The 25,241-nt window shown below is 44.8% G+C and overlaps 1 protein-coding gene across 3 annotated transcripts in view; it reads right to left on the reverse strand.

The window, feature by feature from the left end:
* The window catches only part of LUZP1 (leucine zipper protein 1), a 74,533-nt gene that overhangs the window by 38,043 nt on the left and 11,249 nt on the right, over positions 1 to 25,241 (reverse strand). The window contains exon 2 of one of the 3 annotated variants that reach the window (XM_079985954.1): positions 8,504 to 8,692. The exons of the other annotated variants lie outside the window; for them this stretch is intronic. The gene's annotated coding sequence lies outside the window, so the exon portion shown is untranslated. The remainder of the gene's footprint in view (positions 1 to 8,503; positions 8,693 to 25,241) is intronic. 3 annotated transcript variants of the gene reach the window in all.

Below are 25,241 nucleotides of genomic sequence, written 5' to 3' on the forward strand. Positions count from 1 at the left end.
GGATTGAAGTTGTTGACCTTCTTTTAGGATTTTACCCCAAGAAATAAACTGCCACAGGGGCCAGAATAAACCGACCAGTGGGCTGGATTAGGCCCCCAAAATGGACTTTGGACATGCCTGCTGTAGGGGCTTCAATGTGAGAGAGCAGAAATCAAGGTAAGAGAAGCAAGCACTTTGCATCCTCAACTTGACATTGAGGGCAGATCAGGGACAGAGAAATTATGGCCTTCCAAATGATAAATAAAAAAATTGTCCAGTAGCCCCTTAGAGACCAACTAAGTTTGTTCTGGGTATAACCTTTTGTGTGCATGCACACTTCTTCAGATACATGCACACGAAAGCTTATACCCAGAACATACTTAGTTGGTCTCTAAGGTGCTATTGGACAATTTTTTTATTTATTTCGACTGCGTCAGACCAACACAGCTACCTACCTGAACCTCCAAATGATGTTTGACTACAGCATCCAGCATCCCTGACCACTGGCTATGCTAGCTGGGGCTGATGGGAACTGGAGTCCAGTAACACCTGGAGAGCCACAAATTCTCCATTCCTGGGTTAGCATGTTGGAGTAGCCCAAATACAAATCTCCTCGCAGCCGCAAAACTCAGAAATACACTTGAGAAAGTCACTCATCTCTCAGCCTCATCTGCTTCACAGGTTGTTGCAAGGATAAACTAAGGAAGAACAATGTCTACAGCCCTGAGCATCTGGGATGACTATAAATATAATAAATAACTACAAGTGAATTGGAAGCCTATCATCACCCATCATCCAGCAGAACCAGTGAAACTGCCTGCAGAGACAGATATTCAGAAGTTTTCTGATGATTTCCAAAGTCATCATGTCTTTGCTAATGGAAGGTGAAAATCACGGGGCATGCAATATTTGCAATCCATAGAAACAGAGGTTAGTCCAGGGTTGTGTTTTGTTTTGGGAAGTGGGGTTCTCCTGAAAAGCAGTCTCATATTAATTTACCTTATTACTGCAAACGTGAAACATACTTGCCACCAAAGCCAGCTAAAAATGCAGTTTAGATTTTGTTTTTATGTTTTTGCAATCATGCACCTTGTTTTGATTTTTTTATATATAAAAAATACCAACATTTTTTTTTCTAAGTAGAAAAACTGCATGTGGAGGGGTTGGATGTGATGACCCCAGCTGCTCAGAGACAACTTCTTTCTCCAAACTGATACAACTACAGTGGTACCTCGGGTTACAGACGCTTCAGGTTACAGACTCTCCTAACCCAGAAATAGTACCTCAGGTTAAGAACTTTGCTTTAGGATGAGAACAGAAACTGTGTGGCGGCGGTGTGGCAGCAGCGGGAGGCCCCATTAGCTAAAGTGGTACCTCAGGTTAAGAACAGTTTCAGGTTAAGAACGGACCTCCAGAACGTTCTTAACCTGAGTTAAGAAGTTCTTAACCTGAGGTACCACTGTAGTTTGTTTCTCTTGAGCTCAGTCCTCGAGATAATAGCATTGGAGAAAGACTCATGGGCCATCTGATCCAAACTCTCCCACCCCTCTCAATGCAGAAAACCTAGTGCTCGAGCATCCCCAAGAGTTGGTTCCCATGAGGAAAAGCCCACAAGGAGTTTTGTCCCTCCACAGAAGTCCTATTACTGCTCAAGTTATCTAGGTACACACCCCAAATTTATTCACACCAATTATGCAGCTCACATTGCTCTGGGCCGAATCAAAGAAGGGGACCTATTTGGCTAAAAATAATATTTGATCAAAGCCCTTTAGCTTTGTCCTTGGAGGCTACCACCTGCAAAAATCTAATTACATCCATCCTGTTACATTAGTCTTGACCTTTGAGAGCTTGGAAAAAAATGAAAGCTGTTAAAAATACAAGGGCAACAACAACAAAAAGGCTTATACCTACTAGCCATCAAAATCAGAATTAATTCTGCTCCATGTTTCCATCTTCAGATCACCCTAGAGCAGGAGTGGGGAAACTTTTCCAGCCCTCATTCCCTCCTGGGCAAACTTCCGTGGGTCACATGCCAATGCCGGGTGGGGCCAGAGGCAGAATTGGGAAGAGCAATGAATGCAAATTTTACCTTTCTACAGGAAACCAGTTTCTACACACACTCTCTGGCCTCCATCCAGACAAGCCTGAAGCATTCAAAGAGGCTTTCTGACCAGGCATAAAAAAACTGGGGTGTGAAGCAGGGCCAGAGAGTGGCACGGCCTGTGAAGGGTTCAGAGGGCCAAGTAATGAAGCCTGAAGGGCCACTTTTGCACTCCAGGGTCTGAGGTGCCCCAACCCTACCCCACAGTTTGTGCTTCATTGTCAAAGATACTTGTGACCAAGCTAAACACCTGCCATTTCACATCTTGGCCAAGAACAATCTCCAGGAAGGCAAGACTGTGATTTTTTAAAAAAGGGGCAAGAGGGAGAGAAAATGAATTATTGCCCCTGTTGTACGATAAGCAACAAAAACAGTCTTTACCCCAATAAGCATCAGATATAGGCTTCAGGCGACTCGCCAAGGGTCCAGAAAACAAACCACAAAATCCCCTGCCCCAGTAGCAGAAGGCAAGTTCAAGCAAGCTATCGGCAACCAGATAATGCCCCCTGCTGACTCATCAGAAAAGAAGTCCTCTTGTTTTCAGCAGGGACAGGCAGTCTATGGTTTCTGGCTGGAGGCAAAATACGTCTACAAAGCAAATTGCTCTTCCTGAAATGAGGAGCTTTCGGTCTTCAGTGGGACGGAAGAGCTTGGCTTCAGCTTTATTTCATATCTGTCAGATGCCTGTTATTCTCCTCCAGATGAAATGATTAATCTCTGATTTCCTTCTCGGGCCTACCTCATGGCATCATGGGTTCCCCCCAAATATCAGAGGGACAGGCAAGACAGTACAGCCCCTTCCCTCAGCCTGGCGAAGACCAATTGCCAGGTAGCTCCTACCTCCCAGAACTTGCCTTCATCTTCGACCATCTGAGTGGAAGTGAGACACTGAGGCCCTCTGTCCAAGACTTCCTGGGTCCACGTGACATTTGTCTCCTCCCCTCCCAGAATTGCCTTCACCATCAGCCATTCCACAGGTCGTCATGTCACTTCATTATATAGCAGGATGAATGTTTTGGGAACCTACATTTGCTTATTTTGCCTCTTCCCTTCCAAGTCCTTTTCCCTTTCATGTCATGTCCCTTGGATTGTAAAGACATCATTTTATATTGTACAATGCCTTGATTTCTGTGGCAGAATTAGTTATTCATTCATTCATTCATTCATTCATCCATCCATCCATCCATCTATCCAGCCATCCAATTTACAGACTGTATAATATTTTTAAAAGTCTCTGAGTAGCTCACAAAGTAACAAAAACGGAAAATCAAGACTAGAATACAAATAAAATGAAAATACATGATGTCAGTAAAAACCCAGAAACAAAATATAGACACAAAATACACAGCAAGCTAAGAATTAAGTCAGAACATCAGTCTAGAAAGTAAATAAACACTATCTGGCAGTCACACATATTCCAATCAGTAGAGCCTTACTACATAAATTTTAAGCAAGTCTACTAGCATGATTAGATTTATTTATACACACAACTTAATCCTAACCAGTCACTTCCAGTACGTAGATGATGGTCTTGTAAAATAAAGCTGAAGCCTTTTTCTCAAATCCACCAATTCTTCTAACAAAAACCGGCAATTTATTTAGTGGGGTGGAGGGGCAATTCACTTGTGCACAAGGTCAAGTGATGATGTATGTGCGCAATAGCCATTCTAGATTAAGCACAACTTCACTCCAAGCACAATGCTTTTCAACGGGGGCGGTTCACATCCGTGGCTGCGAGTCATCAAGTGGATGAGACATTAACTGATGTACACTTATGTATGAATCACTCCTTAATTACCAACAACTCAAGCTGTGGTTATTACGCCAATATACGGGTGGGCAGAAGCCACTCTCCTGTTCCTGGTTTCATGCACAAGTGATGCCACCCAAAAGTCAGGTCTGGCTGAACAAGACAGGAAAGCCAGGCAACCAATAGATCAGGACACTGCCTGTAATCCTAAATGGTGGGTTGCCATATCTTCGTCATTTCAAGAAAACTTACTTTGGCCAGAATTTGTCCAAAATTTAAGCTTTGCTTTGTTCAAAAGATGTTAAGGACACCTTCAACCAGAAATGTCAGGGCAGTCTACAGTAAGGTAAAGGTAAAGGGACCCCTGACCATTAGGTCCAGTTGTGACCAACTCTGGGGTTGCGGCGCTCATCTCGCGTTATTGGCCGAGGGAGCCAGCGTACAGCTTCCGGGTCATGTGGCCAGCATGACTAACCAGAGCAGCACACGGAAACGCCGTTTACCTTCCCACCGGAGCGGTACCTATTTATCTACTTGCACTTTGATGTGCTTTCAAACTGCTAGGTTGGCAGGAGCAGGGACCAAGCAACGGGAGCTCACCCCGTCGCGGGGATTCGAACCGCTGACCTTCTGATCAGCAAGTCCTAGGCTCTGCGGTTTAACCCACAGCGCCACCCGCGTCCCTCAGTCTACAGTAGTTAGTGCCAAACACAAAACAGAATAGCAACTAAAATTCAGCAAAGCAGATTAGACTACCAGCCAGCAGCTCATGCTGCAATGCCTGGGGAAATAAAATGTGTCTTTGCCTAGTGCTAGAAAGACATAATGATTGGAACCAAGTAAGGCAAACCTCCCAACAGAAGGCATTACATAAAACGGGTGCCATGTCACAGAAGGCCATCTCTGGACGCAACTCATCTAACTTTAGGAGGTGGCGGGTTCTGGAAGAGAACCTCAGATGATAAAGGTAGTGGTTGGGCAGAACTGTGTAGCAATAGAAGGCAACCCCTTAAGACACCCGGGGTCGGCAAACCACTTAAGGCTTTTTAAGTAAGCACCAGCATTTTGAATTATGCTCAGAACAGTAAGTTGCCCATATAGTTGCTTAAGACCTGGTAAGATAAACTGCTCCCTGTAAATAGCATAGTAGTTGCATTTTTTACTAACAGGTTTCGCTGTGGGTTAAACCACACAGCCTAGGACTTGCTGTTCAGAAGGTTGGCGGTTCGAATCCCCGCAATGGGGTGAGCTCCCATTGCTCGGTCCCTGCTCCTGCCAACCTAGCAGTTCGAAAGCACGCCAGTGCAAGTAGACAAATAGGTACCGCTCCGGCAGGAAGGTAAACGGCGTTTCTGTGTGCTGCTCTGGTTCGCCAGAAGCGGCTTAGTCATGCTGGCCACATGACCCGGAAGCCGTACGCTGGCTCCCTTGGCCAGTAAAGCGAGATGAGCACCGCAACCCCAGAGTCGGTCACGACTGGACCTAATGGTCAGAGGTGCCTTTACCTTTACCTTCTGGGAAGTCATCAAAGGTGGCCGGCCCCATGCACAATACATTGCAGTAGCCTAGCCTTGTGGTTACTAGGGCATGAAAAAGAGCAGCCAGGATCTCTTTGTGCTGTCATCCCATGAGCTGCCAGAGTCGGCTAAAAGTTAAAACAAAATGCTTGCATGTTCAATGTGTCTGCGGTTGAGAAGTGTGTGCACGGGGGTGGGAATTATTTGGCCCATACCAAGGAATACCTTGAAAGTGAATGAACAGAATACTTTCACAAACTAAAGAAGAATGATTTTTTTCCCCCTGCCAGGAGGTGGAGGAAAGGCAACAATGAAATATCACTGACTTTCCAGCTCTCCTTTCTCCTCTGGTATGTTTTGCTAAGGATTACCACATGTAACAACAAGTTCACAAAGAAAATTCATCAGCTATGCACGTGCACACACACAGGTTGCTTTGCACACTTCCATGAGAAAGGGGATGGGCTGGCAAGACATCAGCGAGCAGCTGAAAAGTACTGCAATGGAATCAGGTGACTTGCTTGCATTCCCAGTGTCTGCAATCACCTCTGCTGAGAAAGTCTTTCTCCCTCCCTCTCTCTCCCCGTCCCCCCCACCCCGGCAAATCACACATACGCAGCAGGCATCCCTTGACTTTTGGAAGACAGAGTGAATTAAAAGCTTTTAATACAACTGATGACTAAAAGGGAAATAAACAAAACAACAAGGGCAGACCCCGGTGTAGGACACAACAAACTCGCGGCACTGCAGCAAAACCAGCTACCCAGAATGCTAAACTGTGTTGCTGAATGCAGTACAGCTACAGCCTGCTAGGAGACAGCTGTACTTGCACAGCCAGCTTGGGAGGAACTCTGCCTTTATATCTGCTGACATTTATACGAAAGTTTGCCCTCTACAGTGAGGTGTAGTGACCGTGTCTGTGTCAGTGTCTTAGGTTCCAATTCCGACGCAGCCGTGAAGCTCGCTTGGGTGACCATGGATCAGTCCCACCCTCTTAGCCTAACTGACTGAGCCTAATTGTGGAGGGATGAAAACATTGCAATAACATGTTTTTAAAGCTATCCGTGCACAAATAACTGAAATAAAAAATAGTTCCCACTTTTAATTTAAGGTGAAAGAATTGCCACTGGTGAACTGCACTGCCATCTAAAGCAGGGAAGAGCTCTCCAGATGTTGCTGGACTCCAACTCCCATCATCCCTGATCATTAGCCACGCCAGCTGGGGCTGATGGGAACTGGAGTCCAACAAGATCTGGAGGGTCACATATCCCGTCCCCCTTCCCGGTCGGCCTAACTAGAGTGTTGGTCTATGACCAAGGAGTTCTGGGTTGAATTCCTATAAATATCTCTCTGGATGACCTTAGCTGAGTTTCTTTTAGCAGCCTAATCTACCTCAAAGGGTTGTTGTGAGAGAAAAAGTGGTTTTAAGTTCATGGTAGGTAAGTTGGGAGGAAAAAAAAGTCATTTATGAAGGCGGAACAATAAAGTAAGCATAAAACTCTGGGTGCAAAGGACTGGTTTAGAGACTACCTACACACGTTAATCCAGTATTGAATTGGTTTAACTATGGCCCTATTTGCTCCTAACAGTTAAAGCAGTAGGTATAACATCACTTTAACAGTCATAGCATCCCAAAAAAATCTTGGGTGTTAAGAGTGCTGAGAGTTGTCAGGAACTCCCCTATTCCCATCTCTGAGCTATAATTCTCAGTCATTTAACAACCAATCCCTCTTCTCAGGGAACTCTGGGAATTGTAGCACTTTGTGATGGGAATAGGGCTCTCCTAACATGTCTCAAAACCCTTCACAAACCACAGTTCCTGTGATATTTGGGGGGAAGCCATGACTGTTAAAAGTGGTGAAACACTACTTTAAATGTAAGGTGCAGATGCACAGTGTTTCGGATTCTCAGCCCTGGAACCCTGGCAATGTCAAGTTCCGTGAAGTCTTTTAAATAAATTTTAGCACCTATTCAAGGCTATAATTACTAGGGTCAAAGAAACCACAGGCAGCGAGATGGGTTTCAAAGCAGTTTAAGATTGTAGGCTATAGACACATCCTCAAGATAAAACACATCAGCCCCAAAATAACAATTTTCTCCTGGTGCTTCCTGGAATGATGTGAATAAACCTTGCACCAGAATGGATTTCTTTTCCCCTGCATTTTCCATTCTGGTGGTATGTTTATCCGTATCATACCAAAAAGCATCCCCATGGAGAGATTTATTTATTTTTTAAATCCTGTCTCCCAAACACACACACCCTCTCCAAGCAAAGGCACTGACAGCCTCACCCCTCCTTCCCATTTGCCTTTGCTTGCTGCTTCCCAAATTAGACCAGTTCAAGGGATGCAGTTCAGTGGCTTCCCATGCAGAAGGGTGCAAGCTTCAACCCCAGGTATCCCCAGGTAGGACTGTGAATGTCCCCTGCCTGAAACCTTGGAGCGCTGCTGCCAGTCAGGGCAGACAATACTGAGGTAGATGGATAAGCTTCCTATGTTCCTTGTGTTCCTATGTATCCCCCATCTGCTGAGATCCTGTTTGTTGCAATTTGGACTGCAATTTGGATTTCTCGGGCAAAAGAGCCATCCATGAACTGATCAAATGATGACTCACAGCTCAATACATGAAACTCCCTTTTTTACAAAATACTGCATGCGTATGTACGTATGTATGTGGGATGGGGACAGGAAGGCCTCTCTGTCTGCAGCGTCTTATCTGTATCTCGCAAATGCAACTCATCCCACAATGTGACAGTTACTGACCACATTCAGACAAACACATGAGTTTTCTAGCCACAAACACACACAATCCATCCCATCCTCCCTTTGCATGTGTGTCTTCCATTCACTATAATTTCCCAGCTTATTATTGGAATACAGTGGTACCTCGGGTTAAGTACTTAATTCATTCTGGAGGTCCGTTCTTAACCTGAAACTGTTCTTAACCTGAAGCACCACTTTAGCTAATGGGGCCTCCTGCTGCTGCCGTGCTGCCAGAGCACGATTTCTGTTCTCATCCTGAAGCAAAGTTCTCAACCTGAAGCACTATTTCTGGGTTAGCGGAGTGTGTAACCTGAAGCGTATGTAACCCGAGGTACCAATATACTAAATCAACTTAAACCAATATACTAAATCAACTTAAAAACCATGGTCTTACTATTCTGCCTTGTTTGGAAGTGGAGTAACCATAGTTTCCCAGCTCATATGAAACAGGAAACTATAGTTAATGGGCGACATCCCTGTTTATTGGCTGGCTTGTGCAAAGGGGCTGTGTGATCAGCAAAAAAAGCTCCCTCTGAACTCTCCCACTGAGTGATGAAGATGTGAATGGCTCAGCTTTCCTAATCTGCCAAAAAAAAGAGGGTGGAAGGTGGCCTACCTCACAGGGTTACTCTGAAAGTGAATTATCATCACTCCATCCCCAAACCTCTGGGATAGGACCATCTGTAGGTCTAAATGAGTCATAACATTCCTGTGTCACTCCCTTGAGACAAATGCAGGGAACATCCTGTTCTCTGCAGAGGTCAAGCAGGCAGGGCTTGATGCTGCTTAAACAAATTAACTGCCCCCTTCCCCAACTGAATGGCAAAGGCTAGTGCATTCTCTCCCCCACCCAAAGTCTCACTTGTCTGTGTGTGCTGAACTTTAAACTTGCTCTGAATAATGCAAAAAAGGAAAAGGAAAAGGGGGGGTAGAGGTGTCACGATCCAACCAGTTTGAATTATCCTTGATTTCAATGGGAAAGCTATAAAAGACACACACTGCTTCTTCAGTACGACTTCAAAGTGCTTAACTAGGGCTGAAGCATGCACCCACGTCATATTCTGGGTGTGTTTCAACCCACTCCCGATTTTTCATGCCAATCAAACTAGCAAGTTGAACAACAACAACCTGGTAGCGGGCAGGCAGAAGAGCAAAAGCAAGGGGCCAAGAATGGTACCCAAATTACTGAGTGGGGAGGAGGAGAACCAGAGGGGAAATACACCCCCCCCCCCGCAGCTGATGTTCTTGGAAGGTTACAGGAAGGCTAAGATTTGGCTTTAAAAAATGGAGGGACCACAGGGGGTCAAGAGAATGGGGCTTGTAGATTTCACTAAGTACTCCCTTTCCCCCATAAATGATGCACTGGCCTAGAGGATGGCGGGCATGTTGTGAACTGTATATTACATGCACTGCACTAGGAATACACTGAATTAAAAACAGGGCACTGCAGTTCTGCAGGAGACAAGTTGCCTTGGCTCTCTCCATTTCCTCCTGGGAAAGACCCACTGAGCTCAAACTCAGGACTGGAGCACAAATGCAGAAGCGTGAAGCGAGGATAAGGCGACGGAAATGGAGGGACGGGCAAATCTAATGATTTTGGCTTCTCTCAGTTTCTCATTTCTCCATTCTTGGATTCAGATCTCCACATTTCTAGATCAGTTTGCAGTGGTGTGCTTTTTTTTAATTAAAAAAAAGTATTCATGAAAATTCACCTGCATTTTAATGAAAACTTCTCCTACTTTCGGAATGCTACTTTGCCTAATATACACACTTTTGCAAGGCAATTTTCTGTAATGTAATCATGCTTTTGTATGCTATCTTCATTCATATACACACTCCCCAGAATGTGAGTGGGTGGGTGGTGAGTGGGTGGTGGTGTGGGTTAAACCACAGAGCCTAGGACTTACTGATCAGAAGCTCGGCGGTTCAAATCCCCACGACGGGGTGAACTCCCGTTGCTCAGTACCAGCTCCTGCCAACCTAGCAGTTCGAAGGCACATTAAAGTGCAAGTAGATAAATAGGTACTGCTCCGGCGGGAAGGTAAACAGCTTTAAGGGACGCAGGTGGCGCTGTGGGTTAAAGCCTCAGCGCCTAGGGCTTGCCAATCGAAAGGTCGGCGGTTCGAATCCCTGCGGCGGGGTGCGCTCCCGCTGCTCGGTCCCAGCGCCTGCCAACCTAGCAGTTCGAAAGCACCTCCGGGTGCAAGTAGATAAATAGGGACCGCTTACCAGCGGGAAGGTAAACGGCGTTTCCGTGTGCGGCTCTGGCTCGCCAGAGCAGCGATGTCACGCTGGCCACGTGACCCGGAAGTGTCTCCGGACAGCGCTGGCCCCCGGCCTCTTGAGTGAGATGGGCGCACAACCCCAGAGTCTGTCAAGACTGGCCCGTACGGGCAGGGGTACCTCTACCTTTACCTTTTACAGAATGTGAATTTTTGTTTACATTACTTGGATGGAGAACTGTGCTGCAAAAGTCAGAGAAGTGTGAATTTTGAAGCATGACTACATTTTGGTTTGCCTATTTTTTCGAAGAGTGCAAGTTAGGTAGGTTGAACTTTAAATGCAAACTGAACCGAATGTCTCTCCCATCCCTACACAATGGGCCGCTACAAGTGGAAGAAAGCATTTTTTAATACTACACACACACACACAGAGGCAGGCACACAAATAAAAAAACCCAGCACAGAAGGCAAAAGCCTGGGAAATAACCTTCCTCCCTGACATCCTAGTTTTCTCTTTGCAAGGAGTTTATTATGCACTGAAGACCACTGAGACGCTAAACGCTTTCTGCCTTCCAGAGTACACAACATATGGCTCGATGGACAAATATGTCACTCTTCCCCCAGCGCAAGCAACAAGCTACTATTCCTGACTCAGTTATGCCCAAAATGGGGATCATTGTTTATTTCACTCCAAACAAACCACAATGTTAAGCCAAGGTTTACTCTTGGCTTGCCAACAGCGGTTTGAGCTAAACAAACCACACACTTCAATTCGGACTTAACGCTAAGTTGGGGATTGTGGGTTTGACGGAGGTGTGAACTCCAGCCTGGTGGGAAATGGTTTGCTATGGTTTCCTATGGCATGTGAACTGTGCCACTGCCTTGCCTTCAGGAATGGCCACAGGTCAGTGGCAGCAAAGTGTCCCAGCTTCTGGCATCCTCAGTCTGGGAATACTGTCTGAAAACCCTGGAGAGCCACTAAGTGGAGAACTGGGGTAAAACAAGGGTAGACAACGCACTTCTATTTTGTTATATTGTTGTATACTTCCTACTGTGAACCCCGGGAAGTCCCCATCTAATGGGGTAAACCTACAACAGCACTACGAGTAACAAGTTTAGCCACTGAATCATGAAGCTTGCCACCTCTGAATGCTCTCTGATCCAGCTGTGTCTGCACCACTGATCACATTTTGGGCTGAGCTGAAACGTTTGGGTTACATGCTCCTAAAACTGCACATAGTCGCAGGGACAATCCATGCTTGCATCCTTCCTTTGATTTTTGCAGGAACCTCCATTCAGCCAAGCAAATGTCTCAAATTTTCAGCTGTTGCGTTGCAGAAGCCTAATTAAGAGCAAATGCTCACATGGATCCACCATGCTTGCAAGGCTGTTAGAAATGTATTTTTGTTTTCTGCTGGGGGAAAACCTGGGGTGAAGCTCCAAGCGGATAATTAAAACTCAACTTTAAAAGATTTATTTTGTATCAGATTACATTACAGCATAAGCCTGATACAGCCTATTAAAATCCATTGAGCTATATTACACCACAAAGCGCACAGACTCATAATCCTCCATCCAGCTTCCAAGCAGCAGCAAATTTACCTGGTGAAATGACATCATAGTGCAACATGGATGACACAAAGGCCAAATGACTATGGTGGGACCTTAGTGGAAGAACCAGGGCACCCTGTTGCTTTCTTCTAAACTGCAGTCAACAGCAAAAAGAAGATGGGATATGTTTGTGCACGTATGTTTGCGCACAAGAAGACAAAGACTTCTACTCTATATAATGGATGGCACAAGCATACAGTGGTTTATGAACTACCAAGGCGATACAGGGTTTAGTGTTTTGAACTAGGAACAGGGAGATCCAGATTCAAATTCCCACTCAACCATGAAGTTCATATTTGGTCGTCTCCCCTTTCAGAGTTTGTAGGGGTTTTTGAATGTCTTATGTAGATTTTTTAATTTCATTGTTCTGTATGGGACAATGACAATAAAGATATCGTAAATCGTAAAATTTTATTGAAGAAGAACAGGATATTTTAATGCCATCATCATCACAGAGGTGTCTGTGGAGGGGATATATTCACTGAAAATGTTATCTTGTTTTTCTTTTAATTTTTTTAAAAGGAACCGATTTGTTAAGTCTGGCACCAGACTTCTATATATATCCCTGCCACTCTGTAGGTTTCCAAATAATAATTACTATTATTTATATGCCGCCACCTGACTGGGTTGCCCGGAGAGCCATGTTTTAGACATTTTCATTCATTCATTCATATATATATCTCCCCCAGGATTTTAACTGATACCTGCTGCTTTTTGTATTTTTACTGTTGCTACGATAACTGCTTCTGTTTCTGATGTGCTTTATATTTGTTTTATGGTTCTCTTTAATTAAAGATTCATTTATTTTTAAAGTTCAGCAGCTGATATTGTGGCAGTCACTATCTCCGCCTCATTTCCCTCACAGGAGACAAAACGGAGTATCCCTTTATTTAATTTAGCATGGAGATTTCTCGGCTTGTGGAAATTCCTGACTAGGCTCAGATCACATGTAAGCTACCTGGTGTTGCCCTGCGATTAACAACTGGTGCACACAAGGTATGTCACGCCTTCCACATAACTGGTCCAGCCATCCTTTATTGCACACATGAATGAAGAAAGTGAAAGGTAGACATATTCAGGTGCCTATATCCAGTGATAAGGAACCCCTGGCCCAACTGGCCTCCCCACTTGGCTTGCAAGTTCCTATGACTGATGACATTTATAATGGCAAGTTGCAGGGGCAGAGAAATATGCAACTCCCCCAAGAACAGATTGGCAGGCACTGCTGATCATCAGCAACTGCAAAGGAATATGGGTTGCTTGATGTCATTGTGACATCATGTGACTGACAGGTGCGTAACCCTACCCAATGGTCAAACGTGGCCTGTGGGAGTGGCCTACCAGTTGGACCCCATTCCACTCCCTGCATTCTTCTGAATCAGATTATCTGGCCTGTCTAGCTCAGCATTCACTTTTCTGACAGGCAGAAACTCTTTCACCTGATCCTCTTATAGCTAGAGATGCCAGCGGCTGAGCCTGGGACATTCAGGATGGAAAGTGTGGTGGCTAGCTTTGAGTTACTAGGGGACCAACAATGGGATAGGTCGGTTGGCTTAATGTCCCACAACCTCCACTAAATTCTCTGAACACCTGCATGCCAGCCCTATAAAATTCATCCGATGCAGCATTCTCACTTCCAAGTTAATAATAATAATAATTTTTAGTTGAACTGGATAGTTCACTGTCTGACCTTGTGTTCTTCCAAATTATGGCTCCTCCCCAGTACTGATGTCTTGGTGTGCATTCTGTTTTTCTCTAAAACATTTCTTTCGACTGAAGATTCCAAGGCAGCTTGTAGATTCTGAGTGGATGTGTCCAGGCCCAAATGTGTTTTGTGAAATACACTTTTAAGAAAATAAACTATTTGATTTACTACCGTATTTACTCGAGCCTAATGTGCACCTCAATTTTCAGAATCTCAAAACAAAAAGGAAGTATTTGCTGGCAGATGTAAATGTGCCATCAAATCTAATGTGCACCTTAATTTTTGCAACCTAATTTGTCCCAAAAAATGTGAGCATTCGATTCGAGTAAATGCGGTATATTTTTAGCCTGCTTTCTACCACATTAATCAAGAAAGGATATAGGAACACAGGAAGCTCCCTTACACTGAGTCAGATCATTCGTCCACCTAGTTGAGTATTTTCTACAATGACTGGTAGTCGCTCTCCGGGATTTAAGACAGGAATGTCACCCAACCAACCCTACCAGGAGATGCCAAGGTATAAACTATGAAGGATCTAATGTCTGCTCAAATCACTGACCGAGTGGCCTTCAGCAAGCTAATCTGCCCCTACCCTAGCCTGCAATACAGTCATCCCTCGTGTTGCATCCGGGTTTCGCCACACGCACATGTGCAGAAGCGCCAAATCGCACCGCGCACCTGCGCAGATGCGGCACTTCGAGTTGTGGGCATTTCACGTTGCGGACAGGCCTCCGGAACGGTCCATAACATGAGGTACCACTGTATGTGGATGGTAGTAATAGCAGCCTACTTTACAGAGTTGTTGTAAGAACATGAAACCCTGCATTACATACCAATATTACTATTCTAAACACATCTGGCCATCTCCCCACAACTAAAGCAAAAACCTTGCGCCAGTGAAGCACATTTATAGTGTAACTACTCTGTTGTTTCTGCTTTGCATTTGCCCCGAGACGTGTTCAGTTATATACAATATTCGCTCTTATGCAACAAATACCAGAAGTATTATATTACCCACATTACTGCAGACAGGATTGAAAAGAAATAAAAGCGAAAAGGAGATCAAGTGTTGCAGAATCAGGGTGCTGTAGAGATGAAACACATTAGAAAACAGGGAGCCCACAAAGTCTCCTAAGCTAGGTTCCCTGGAACAAATGAAAAGTCCTGCAAGAGCATGGTTCTGTGCCATTTGCACAGAGTGCATGTTGGAGACATAAGAGACATCACAAGAGAGCATTAGCTGTGAGTACCTCTTTGCTGGCCACACAGACCTGCAAAAAATACATCTCAAAGAGTTAAAAAAAGGAGGGACTGTAATGACTCTTGAAGGATTTAGAGTCCAGGAGGAAGATAAACTCCAACCACATCATGTGAATTCACGGAGGATTATGCAGATAAAGGCGTCCTCACCCAATATCAGGAATGCTTCTGTTCAGGGGGCCAGCCAGTCAGCCATACCTTCCTCTGGAATACAAAAGGGGCTCAAGCTTTCAACTCACTGTTTACCTACCTCCATCCAGGTAGTCTTTTTCAACTGAGGGCTGGTCCACACTTCCGCTTGTCCCGTGCCTGAATAGCATAGGTCCAAGCGGTTTCCCTCCTGCTTTGCTCCTTTCCTTGGGAAAATGAGCTCTTTAGTACTAAATTGCAGTAAATGTCAATCCAGAGAAAACCCCAATTGCTGCTTGCTCAGCCTGAGCACTTTTCCTTGGTGGAAAGCAGGGGGATGAGGAAGTGTGGGTTAAGTCCCGAAACACCACATCCTTTGCCTTCTGGAGGCCACTTTGAATTCTTTGTTCTCATTTGGGGTTCTTTTTTTGGGGGGGTGGCAGAATGGCTTTTGCTCTTTGAATGTTTTTTTTTAAAGCACGTTTCATACTTTTGCATACATCTCTGCCTGATATCCTGGAAGACTACTGCTCCAAGTGGAAAAGCAATACTGGCCATGTATAAAAAATGACAGGATTGGCACTGGTGAGGAAAGATTTGGGGTCTTGCTGGAGACCTCCAGGCTCAGAATTTGAGGCAGAAAAATACCTCTGTGAAACGAAAATAATAATAATGCTGTTCTGGCTTTCAGTGGCTTTACAGACAAATGTTGCTAGCAATAGCCCAACTATTCTTGGATAAATTGCAGAACTAGAGCTGTTTTGGGGAAGCTGGGGGAGGTTCTTCAGTTCTCAGTGATGGGACCTATTTTAGCCTTGCATTTTATTAATGAGAAACAGTAGCTTGCTGAAATCTGCTGGTGACACCAAGTTTGTAGGCGGTCTTGTTACAGAAAGAGATCAGGAAGCTTCCTACACAACAAGTTAGGTGACCTCATGAATGGAGCAAGAACAGAACGAAAAGCAAAATATAAGGTCATGCACTTTTGAGGACTAATGGTAAATGGACTCAACAAGAAACTGAGGAGGATGGAATTGTAGAAGGCAACAAAGATGGTGAGGGTCCCAGAGACCAGGGCCACATTTCCACCATCCATTTAAGGCATTATTATACTACCTTAAAAGTCATGGCACCCCCCAGAGAATCCTGGGAACTGTAGTTTCAGGATGCTGCAAGTTGTTAAAGGTAAAGGGACCCCTGACCATTAGGTCCAGTCGTGGCCGAATCTGGGGTTGCGGCACTCATCTCGCTTTATTGGCCGAGGGAGCCGGCGTACAGCTTCCGGGTCATGCGGCCAACATGACTAAGCCGCTTCTGGCGAACCAGAGCAGTGCACGGAAACACCGTTTACCTTCCCGCCGGAGTGGTACCTGTTTATCTACTTGCACTTTGACGTGCTTTCGAACTGCTAGGTTGGCAGGAGCTGGGACCGAGCAATGAGAGCTCACCCTGTCGCGGGGATTCAAACCGCTGACCTTCTGATCGGCAAGTCCTAGGCTCTGTGGTTTAACCCATAGCACCACCCACATTGTTAGCAGACCCCTATTTCCCTCATGGAGCTACAATTCTCAGAGCAGTTTAACAATCTATTCCTTCTTCCCAGTGAACTCTGGAATTGTAGCTCTGTGAGGGAAATTGGGGTTTCCTGACGCGTCTCAGCACCCTTAACAAACTACAGTTCCCAGGATTCATGAAGGGGAAGCCATGACAGTTAAAGTGGTATAATACATCTCTAAACATCAGGTATGCTTGTGGCCCTAAGTCCTACTAGGAAAGGTTGAAGGAGCTGAGTGTGTTAACCTGGAGAAGAGATTATCAAGAGATGATATGACTGACATTTTCAAATCTCTGAAGGCCTGTCACACAGACAAAGGAATACGTTTGTTTTCTGTTGCTCCAGAGGGAGAACTGATCCAGCAGGTTCAAATGTCAAAAAAATGGATTTAGGAGGAACCTTAGGAAGAACTTCCTGAAAGTATGACCTGTTTGACAGTGGAACAGACTGGCTCAGGAAGTGATGGGCTTTCCCTCATTAGAGGTTTCTAAGCAGAGCCAAGGGTGTTGAAGTAGCAATTTCCTGCATCAGAATGGGGCTGGTCTAGATGACCTAAGGTCCCTTCCAACTCTATGGTTTCATAAATTCTACCAAATAACACTTCTGTTTGGGCCCAATTCACAAAAGCCTTCCCACCCTCCATGTTCTGTCTATATACACTGAGGTGTAGAAATGAATTTGGGCTTATATACAACTTCCCCCACCACAGAACATATGTGTTAGAGCCACATGTGAGGTCATAGGCGTCACTTGTGAGATCCAGCAACCCCTTTCATAAACACCATGAACTGATCCAGCTGCCACAAGATGGAATAATGAAATCAACCTGCAGCCCCATTCCTAAAATTCAATCACAGTCTCCAACAAAAAAACATCATTACCAGACGTCATGATTAAAGCAAGCATGATGAAACAAGGTGATGAAATGAATCTCAAACGAATCATAGTCATTTTGTTTCTTCAATTCACAAATTTTTAGATCCATTTGCTGGCAAGATTCTTCAGGGCCAAATCAATGAGTGCTCTTCAATGTCAGTGTTACGCAGCACAGACCCAATTAAATTAATAAAAGTAAAGGACCCCTGACAGTTAAGTCCAATTGCAAACAACTCTGGGGTTGCGGTGCTCATCTCGCTTTACTGGCCGAGGGAGCCGACGTTTGTCCACTGACAGTTTTTCCAGGTCATGTGGCCAGCATGACTAAGCCACTTCTGGCAAAACCAGAGCAGCGCATGGAAACACCGTTTACCTTCCTGCCGGAGAGGTACCTATTTATCTACTTGCACTTTGACGTGCTTTCAAACTGCTAGGTTGGCAGGAGCTGGGAATGAGCAAAGGGAGCTCACCCTGTCGCAGGATTCAAACCACCGACCTTCCTATCGGCAAGCCCTAGGCTCAGTGGTTTAGACCACAGTGCCACCCGCATCCCCACTAATGAAATTAATAGACATGACTAATTTAGGTTCATTAATCTCTACGGGCCTACGCTGAGTAGGCCTTAGCTGAATGCAACCCAATGTTTTCGACATTCAAAAATATTCCAGAATAAGATTATGCAAGTAATGCAATGTGTCTACAGCCTGTGGACATACCCCATAAATCAAGATGGAAGCTCTAGGTATGTAATTTAATAACTCTCTAAACTCTCAATTATTATGTTGGCAAAGACAGCCCCATACAATTGTTCCAGTAAGACTGACTTCCAAGTGAGTGTGCTTAAGATCCCAGCTGTGAGGCACCAACCAGATCTTTTCTCTTACACATTGGGCTAATCTGCCCTTCCACCTTCCCATCACTGCAGGCAGCCAAGCCCTGGAAAAATCCCAAGCATGCCTGGGAGCTAGAGAGAGTGGAGTCACAGAGCCACCACCAACACTTCCCCATTCCTGGCTGAGATGTTTTGCAACTGGTTGAACCAGTCACAACAGCCCCCAGCCTAAGAATAGGGTGCTGCAAGCCTGCAGCTCATGGAATTTTGCTATCCTGGCCACAAGGCCACAACTCAGTGGTAAAAAGCATGTTTTGCATACAGAAGGTCCTAGATTTGGTCCTTTGCTTCCACGGTCAAAAGGATCGATGACGTGGAAGACATCATCCTCGGAACTTGGGAGAGCCACTGCCAGTCAGATAATACTGGCCAATATGGACAAATAATCTGACCTGGTATAAGGCAGCTGCTTATGGTTCTAAGTGTTGCTAGAAGAAGCCAGGCCACGCAGCCTCTGGATCCGAGATACAGCTGGGTTTAACTGGTGAAAGGGGCATCTGCATAGGACCTTTCAGTGCTGTGTGGTGCAACAAAGCCATGCATTAGAGCCTGAGACTTTCATTTGACGAACCATAGTTAAGATTGAAAACCGTTTTTTGGAATTAAGAGGACACAAAAAACCCTGCTTAATCAAAAACATAACGTGCAACTGGCTTGTTTCCACAAACCATAGTTAAATTAAACCACAAGGTTCGTGGTAATTTTATCAGGTGTTCCTCAATGACAACATCAGAAACAGCCAACAAGCTTGAAAGTGAGCCCTAAAACTCTTCTGCGCTATGCAAGGGTTCATTGGCAGAAACATCAATGCAGAATGTGCCACTGAAGATGCTAAGTTCTTCTTTCTTGAAGGAAAGAAAATGCTGCCACCCCCAACACCATCTGTCCACAGATCCTTAAGGAACTAATTCCAGAGGTCTAGCCAGGTGAGTCTGTTACAGCAAACATTAAGAGAGACTTCTGGCACTTTAAATACAACAAATGTGTTAAGTCTTCAAGGTGCCACAAGACTCTTTACATGCATTTCCTTAGGTAAATCCATCTCCCAACACAACTCAACCATGTGTGTTTGTGTACACGAAAGAGAGACTTCTATCTACACCTATCACAACTGTGACCACTTCGCTGGGGAAGAGGGATGGAGAAATGAAGTGATGAAAATCTGATCCTTGAACGGCCTAGGAACTACACACTTCAAAAGCTCATCCGAGTTTCTTCAATCTGATTTAAAAGCTCCTTTAGCAGAACATCTAAAAATCTTACCAAAAGCAGAGGGATGAAATTTGAACATGTTCCTTATTATAATCACAAAGACTTTTGCGAATATCCAGGTAATAATAATAATAATGTATTATTTATACCCCACCCATCTGGCTGGGTTTCCCCAGCCACTCTGGGCGGCTTCCAACAAAATATTAAAATACAATAGTCTATTAAACATTAAAAGCTTCCCTAAACAGGGCTGTCTTTAGATGTCCTCTAAAAGTCTGGTAGTTGCTTTTCTCTTTGACATCTGGTGGGAGGGCGTTCCACAGGGAGGGTGCCACTACTGAGAAGGCCCTCTGCCTGGTTCCCTGTAACTTGGCTTCTTGCAGCGAGGGAACCGCCAGAAGGCCCTCGGGCTGGACCTCAGTGTCCGGGCAGAATGATGGGGGTGGAGACGCTCCTTCAGGTTCAGAAACAGGATACTGGTGAACAACATACAAAAGAAGGGATATTGGTATTGCCCTTGTGTCCCAGTTGTGAGCTTTCTGGAGGCACCTGGTTGGCCATTCTGGGGTTCTGGACAGAACATTGGTCCTATCCAGCAGGGCTATTCTTATATTTACTAACAGAGCACTCAAGACCCACTTCTGGCTGGGTGCCTGGATTGCTCTCATCCCTGCAAGCCACCGTCGGCCTCCTGCTGCCCACCACTTGAAAAGTGATGCCAGCATGACTCCACTGGCATGAACTCCCCATTCCACCCAAGCATGCAAGCAGAAGTGCCTCCAAAAAGCCCTAAAATGGGGCTTTTCAGGGGTGGGCTGAGCCAGCCCCATTCCCATCATATGACTGCAATGTGCAACAGCTTCAGTCTGGCACAGTAATCTGCCTGCCCACCACTGTCTTCCACCCCAGCCACTGTGCATGGAAGATGTGCAGATGCAGCGATGACTCCATCAAGCCATGCTAGCCTGAAGTGGTGTGGAAAGGAGTTAGGATTGTTTCCTAATAACTCAATGGGATGCTTCCAAAAAGAGATGTTTGGAATCAGGCTATAAAAGAAAGAGCGCTAATAATTTTGTCGCTTATTTGTGTGTTTACAATATTTCCTGCTAGTTGGATCTTTTTGTCTGATGAAGCGGGACTCTTCATTGAGTTCTTCCATGGTGAAGATGCCTATAATCCACATTGCACAGTAGCTAGTTGTACGGGTGCCATGCCAATGTTTTCCATTATCCTCTCTTCCACGCCAATTTTTTTGTGTGGGGCTAAACCATGATGATTATTTTCTTAGTATTTGGAACGCACAATACCTGGAACCTTTGTTACTTCAGCCAGCAAGACTGGACTTGTCCACTCTTATTCATGCAGATTGCTAAATACATGAAGTCAGCTCAGGATGAGTTTGCAAGATGCTGAACAAGCTGCCTGCCCCTGATGTGAAGATTAATGAAATAGATAGATTTCCACGTTGCATGACTGTTCACCCCTTAGGTCACGGCAGAGCAAGAAGCCCAGCCAATTAGAAGAGGCCCCCTCCAAAAAAACCCCCAATGAAGTTCAAATATCCCTTGTTACCCAGTGCATGAACTACATGCTTGAAGTTCCCAGTCCATTTTCCTTTAACCTCAGTGGTGTTAACCAATCTCTCTCTCTCTCTCTTTCTCTCTCTCTCTCTCTCTCTCTGTGTGTGTGTACTATATATTTTGGAACTTTGTCCATTGTCTTTGGGTACCTCTTAAGATATTGCAACCAAATTATGCATGCTGGTACCTGCTTCAAGGAGCAGCTTTTCCTATGTTTGGAAACAACGGGATGCTGTCTAAACCAGGGGTTGGCAAGGTTTACCTTTCCTGGGCAGGTTCACTCCAGTGGAGATCCCTCTGTGGACTCGCCGAGCGGGTGGCTCGGTTCGGGGGCAGCTCGTGGGCCAGTTAAACGACCCCCGTGGTCCGCTTGTGGCCCATGGGCCTTAGGTTGCTGACCCTTGGTCTAAACCAAGACGGTGGACTGAATCTTTCAAAACTGCACTGATTTTTTCGGCTTCGTAGAATTCCTAAGTAACACCAGGTATGAGGCTATGTGAAACGTGGGATAACCCTTTCTTTCAAAACTGATAGAAGCTAGAGGGATGAGAGGTGGGAGTGCAGAGACTTGTGGTATGGAGAAAGAATAAACGTTTTCACTCTTTCCTTGCACTTTTTTTTTTTTTTGTATGCACCATTATTCAGCCCTGAAGTCAAGATCCTTATGTGGCACTGGCACAAGCAGACTGAAGACTGACAAATGTCATATGGCAGAAGCTTTCATGGTCCAACCATGTCATCAGATGAAGTCTGAGCAACACAGAGTACAGGGCCTTAAGTGAAACTTGGGCTAACACTCCATACATCTGATGAAGTGGTTGGTCATCCCTGAAAACTACTGACCAAGTTCAGGCATGTTCATGGGACTCAGAATTGAAGCAAAAGTATCTCGTAAGTGGTGGTCCTTGGAGGCATCAAGCCGAAGGAGGAAAAAAGCTGGTAACTCTACTTTCCCCTGCAAATGGCCTGGGGCTTTTTCCTGGAATACCTGGGAGCAGAAGGGATTGCTACCTTTTTAAAAACCAGTCTTGCTCCTATGAGTTTAGCAGCAGCCTGATATGCAAAAACTAAGCTGCTGAAACCATGCTCCTAGTCTAAAGAGTGAATCCTCTTGAACACAGTGGGTCTAAGCATAAGTTTTTTCCCATGAGACAAATAGCTTTGCTTGTTTAATTTCCACATGTCAGGCTGCTGTTAAAAGTAGGGGAACGGGACCAATAGAAAAAAAATGGCAAGGGGTTGGGAATGGTCACACCTACTGCTGGCTCTGCCTATTGTAGTTCCAGGTTACCCCTACCATATTTTGCCTACCTTCCATTCCACCAGGATGAATGGGGACCAGCCGCCACTGACATCTACATTTGCTGAACTTTCCTATTTAAAAGGCGCAAGAGCCTTGTCCTCTTTTGCAGCAAGCGGCCCATCCCTTTTGGGTATTTTGTTGAACAATAAAGGCCTGTCTTTTTAGAAGGGCATTTGGCCTCCGGCATCTGTTTTCATAGCCAGCTGATAAGGTTTTATGTTGTTGGGATGAGGTGCTAATATAGTTATTTTATTTTCTGCTGCTGTCGGTATCCTTTTATCAGTTGTGTTTTATCTCACGGTTTCACCCTTTGTAACTAGGCTTCCCTCCCCCAAAGAATCCTGGGAAGTATAGGTTGCCAACAGTGCTGAGAGTTGTGGGGAGACCCCCCCCCCCCATTTACCTCAGAGTTCCCTGGGAAGTTGGATTGACTGTTAAACCACTCTGAGAATTGTAGTTCTGTGAAGGGACTAACAACTGTCAGCACCCTTTACAAACTACAGATCCCAGAACTATTTTGAAGCATTCATAACTGTTTAAAATGGTATGATACTGCTTTAAATGTGCAGTGTGGATTGGTCCTAAGTTAGTTAACTCAAGTTTTGTTGATTTTAATAGGAATGAAGTTCAACTAATTTAGCAGCCTTGAATTGTTTTTCTAGGCAAAGCAGGGTAAATTAAAGCCTAAATTAAAGAATTAAAGAAAAGTAACGTATGCCTACTATTATTACATTGGATTTTCTGAGAAAGTCATATTTTCTTAGATTTCTTGCCAAAAACCCAAGAAGTTTAAGCAATTCTTCAGAACTACATCTCAAAGTGTCCATGTCGCAAACCAAAAAATTCAACGACTGACATTTAATCGCAGATGGAAGAGAAAATAATGGGGTAACTCATATAGCCTTTATGATTAGATCATTTTAAAATAACTACCATTTCAGAACAGCTGGGTGGATTAATTTAGTCACTGTTGCCCACACTACAGCATAGATTCCTCTTCTCTTCAAATTCGCTTTTAAAATGTGGACTTCATTTTCCATAGTTAGAAGGTATGATCCTTTAGCGAACAAAAGAGGGAACTGCAATAAAATGTTGCAGTGTGAAGGCCTGTTCACTCTTCTAGTCAGCCTGAAAAGCTCCACGATATTCCTCCTCCCCTTTTGGATTTCCATTTTTTCCCCACCAGCAAGCCAGTCCTGGGATATTGGTTCATAGCTACCAAGCATGTTCAGTCATCACTGGGTTTTTGGGGTGATTTCCCCCCTCCTCACAATGTCCCCCCAAGAGTTTAAAAAAACAACACACTTCTACAACCATATATCTCCCTCTTGTGCCCAGATGGTGACATTTTCCCCTACATAAACATGCTTCCCTACATAAGCATCAGCACTCACACCTTGGCACTGGAAACAGGACGAATGGAACAGATAATTTCAAGACGACTACCAGTTCAGAACAAAATGAGTGGATTTTCATTGCCTACATAATTGTGCAGCTTTGCCCTTATCCTACCCCCAATAAAGCTCATGTCCAGTATCTATAAGAAGTGTCTCTTCTGTGATCACTTCAAGTGCTTTGGAAAGGTTTTCCAAACACGTGACAGCTATCCCAACAAAAACGGTTATTAAATTTCAGTTTCTGTTTTCCTTGATTCCTACAGTTAAGATTTTATTATTATTATTCTTGAATGGGCCTGTTAACTTATGGACACACACACACACCCAGTTCCAATCATCCTATCACCAGCAGCTACATATTTCTGTTGTCTGGTGGAGATCAACTGAGGAATTACTTTTCCATTCCTTTCTCTAATCCTAAAGCATACCCTTGTTCTCTTCTGGTCCTTGCTTTCGCTATTTCCCACCAATCTACTTGCCTCCACACCTTGCAAAACAGTTGGCTTTATCTTCATAGCACAGGTGGGTTGGGATCAAGCTTTTGTTTCTTGACTTAGGAGAGGCTTATTGCAAGAAAGTTTGAAAAGCCCAGGTATAACTGGTTGCTGTCCTACAGCCTTCAAAGAAGAAAAAATTTGGAATAGCTATGGAAACATCTTGTTACTCAATCATCCTCTCTTATGCTGAACAGTTCAGCAGATTCAGCCAATGTCAAGATCCCTACACAAATGCTCAATATAGAATGAATATAGATGAATAGCTTTTCATCTAGACCCCAACACACACCCCATCCTCATCCTCACTATGAATAGCTATACCAGCTTTGGGGCAAAGGCCTTTAGTCATTATGGACCTCAGCTGGCCAATATTCTTTACCCACTCCTCCCAATTGCCGATAGCCAAAGCATCTGATGCTGAGCCCTTACATTTTCCATGCATCTGAGATGCTCGCTTTCATTTGCTTCTGCTCACACACAGGAAGCAGCAGCTAAACGGACAAGGGAGGCCTTTGCCCAAAACTATCCACACCAGGACCAAAGGGGTTAAAAGAGCCCTTTGCCCATGTCTCAGCTTGTATAGGACCCAATTCAGCAAGTGAAGCCAACTGAAAGGGGCTGTGGACTCAAAATGAAGTGACTGCCAGTTCCCTGTTGAACGTACAGAGCTAGGGTAGCCAACACGGTCTCCTCTCCCAACAATCCAATGTTTGGACTACAACTCCCATCAGCCCCAGCCACCATGGAACGGTGGAAATTGTAGTCCAAAACAGCTTGAGGGCACCACGTTGGCCACCCGCTTGCACACAGCAATCAATGCAAATAAAAAAGTGAAAAGAACTACAGGAATCTGGAGCCTGCCTTATGTTTCTGCCTCCGTACAGAAGTATTCA

Source organism: Podarcis cretensis, assembly GCF_951804945.1.
Source record: "Podarcis cretensis genome assembly, chromosome: 8".
Classification (NCBI taxonomy): Eukaryota; Metazoa; Chordata; class Lepidosauria; order Squamata; family Lacertidae; genus Podarcis; species Podarcis cretensis.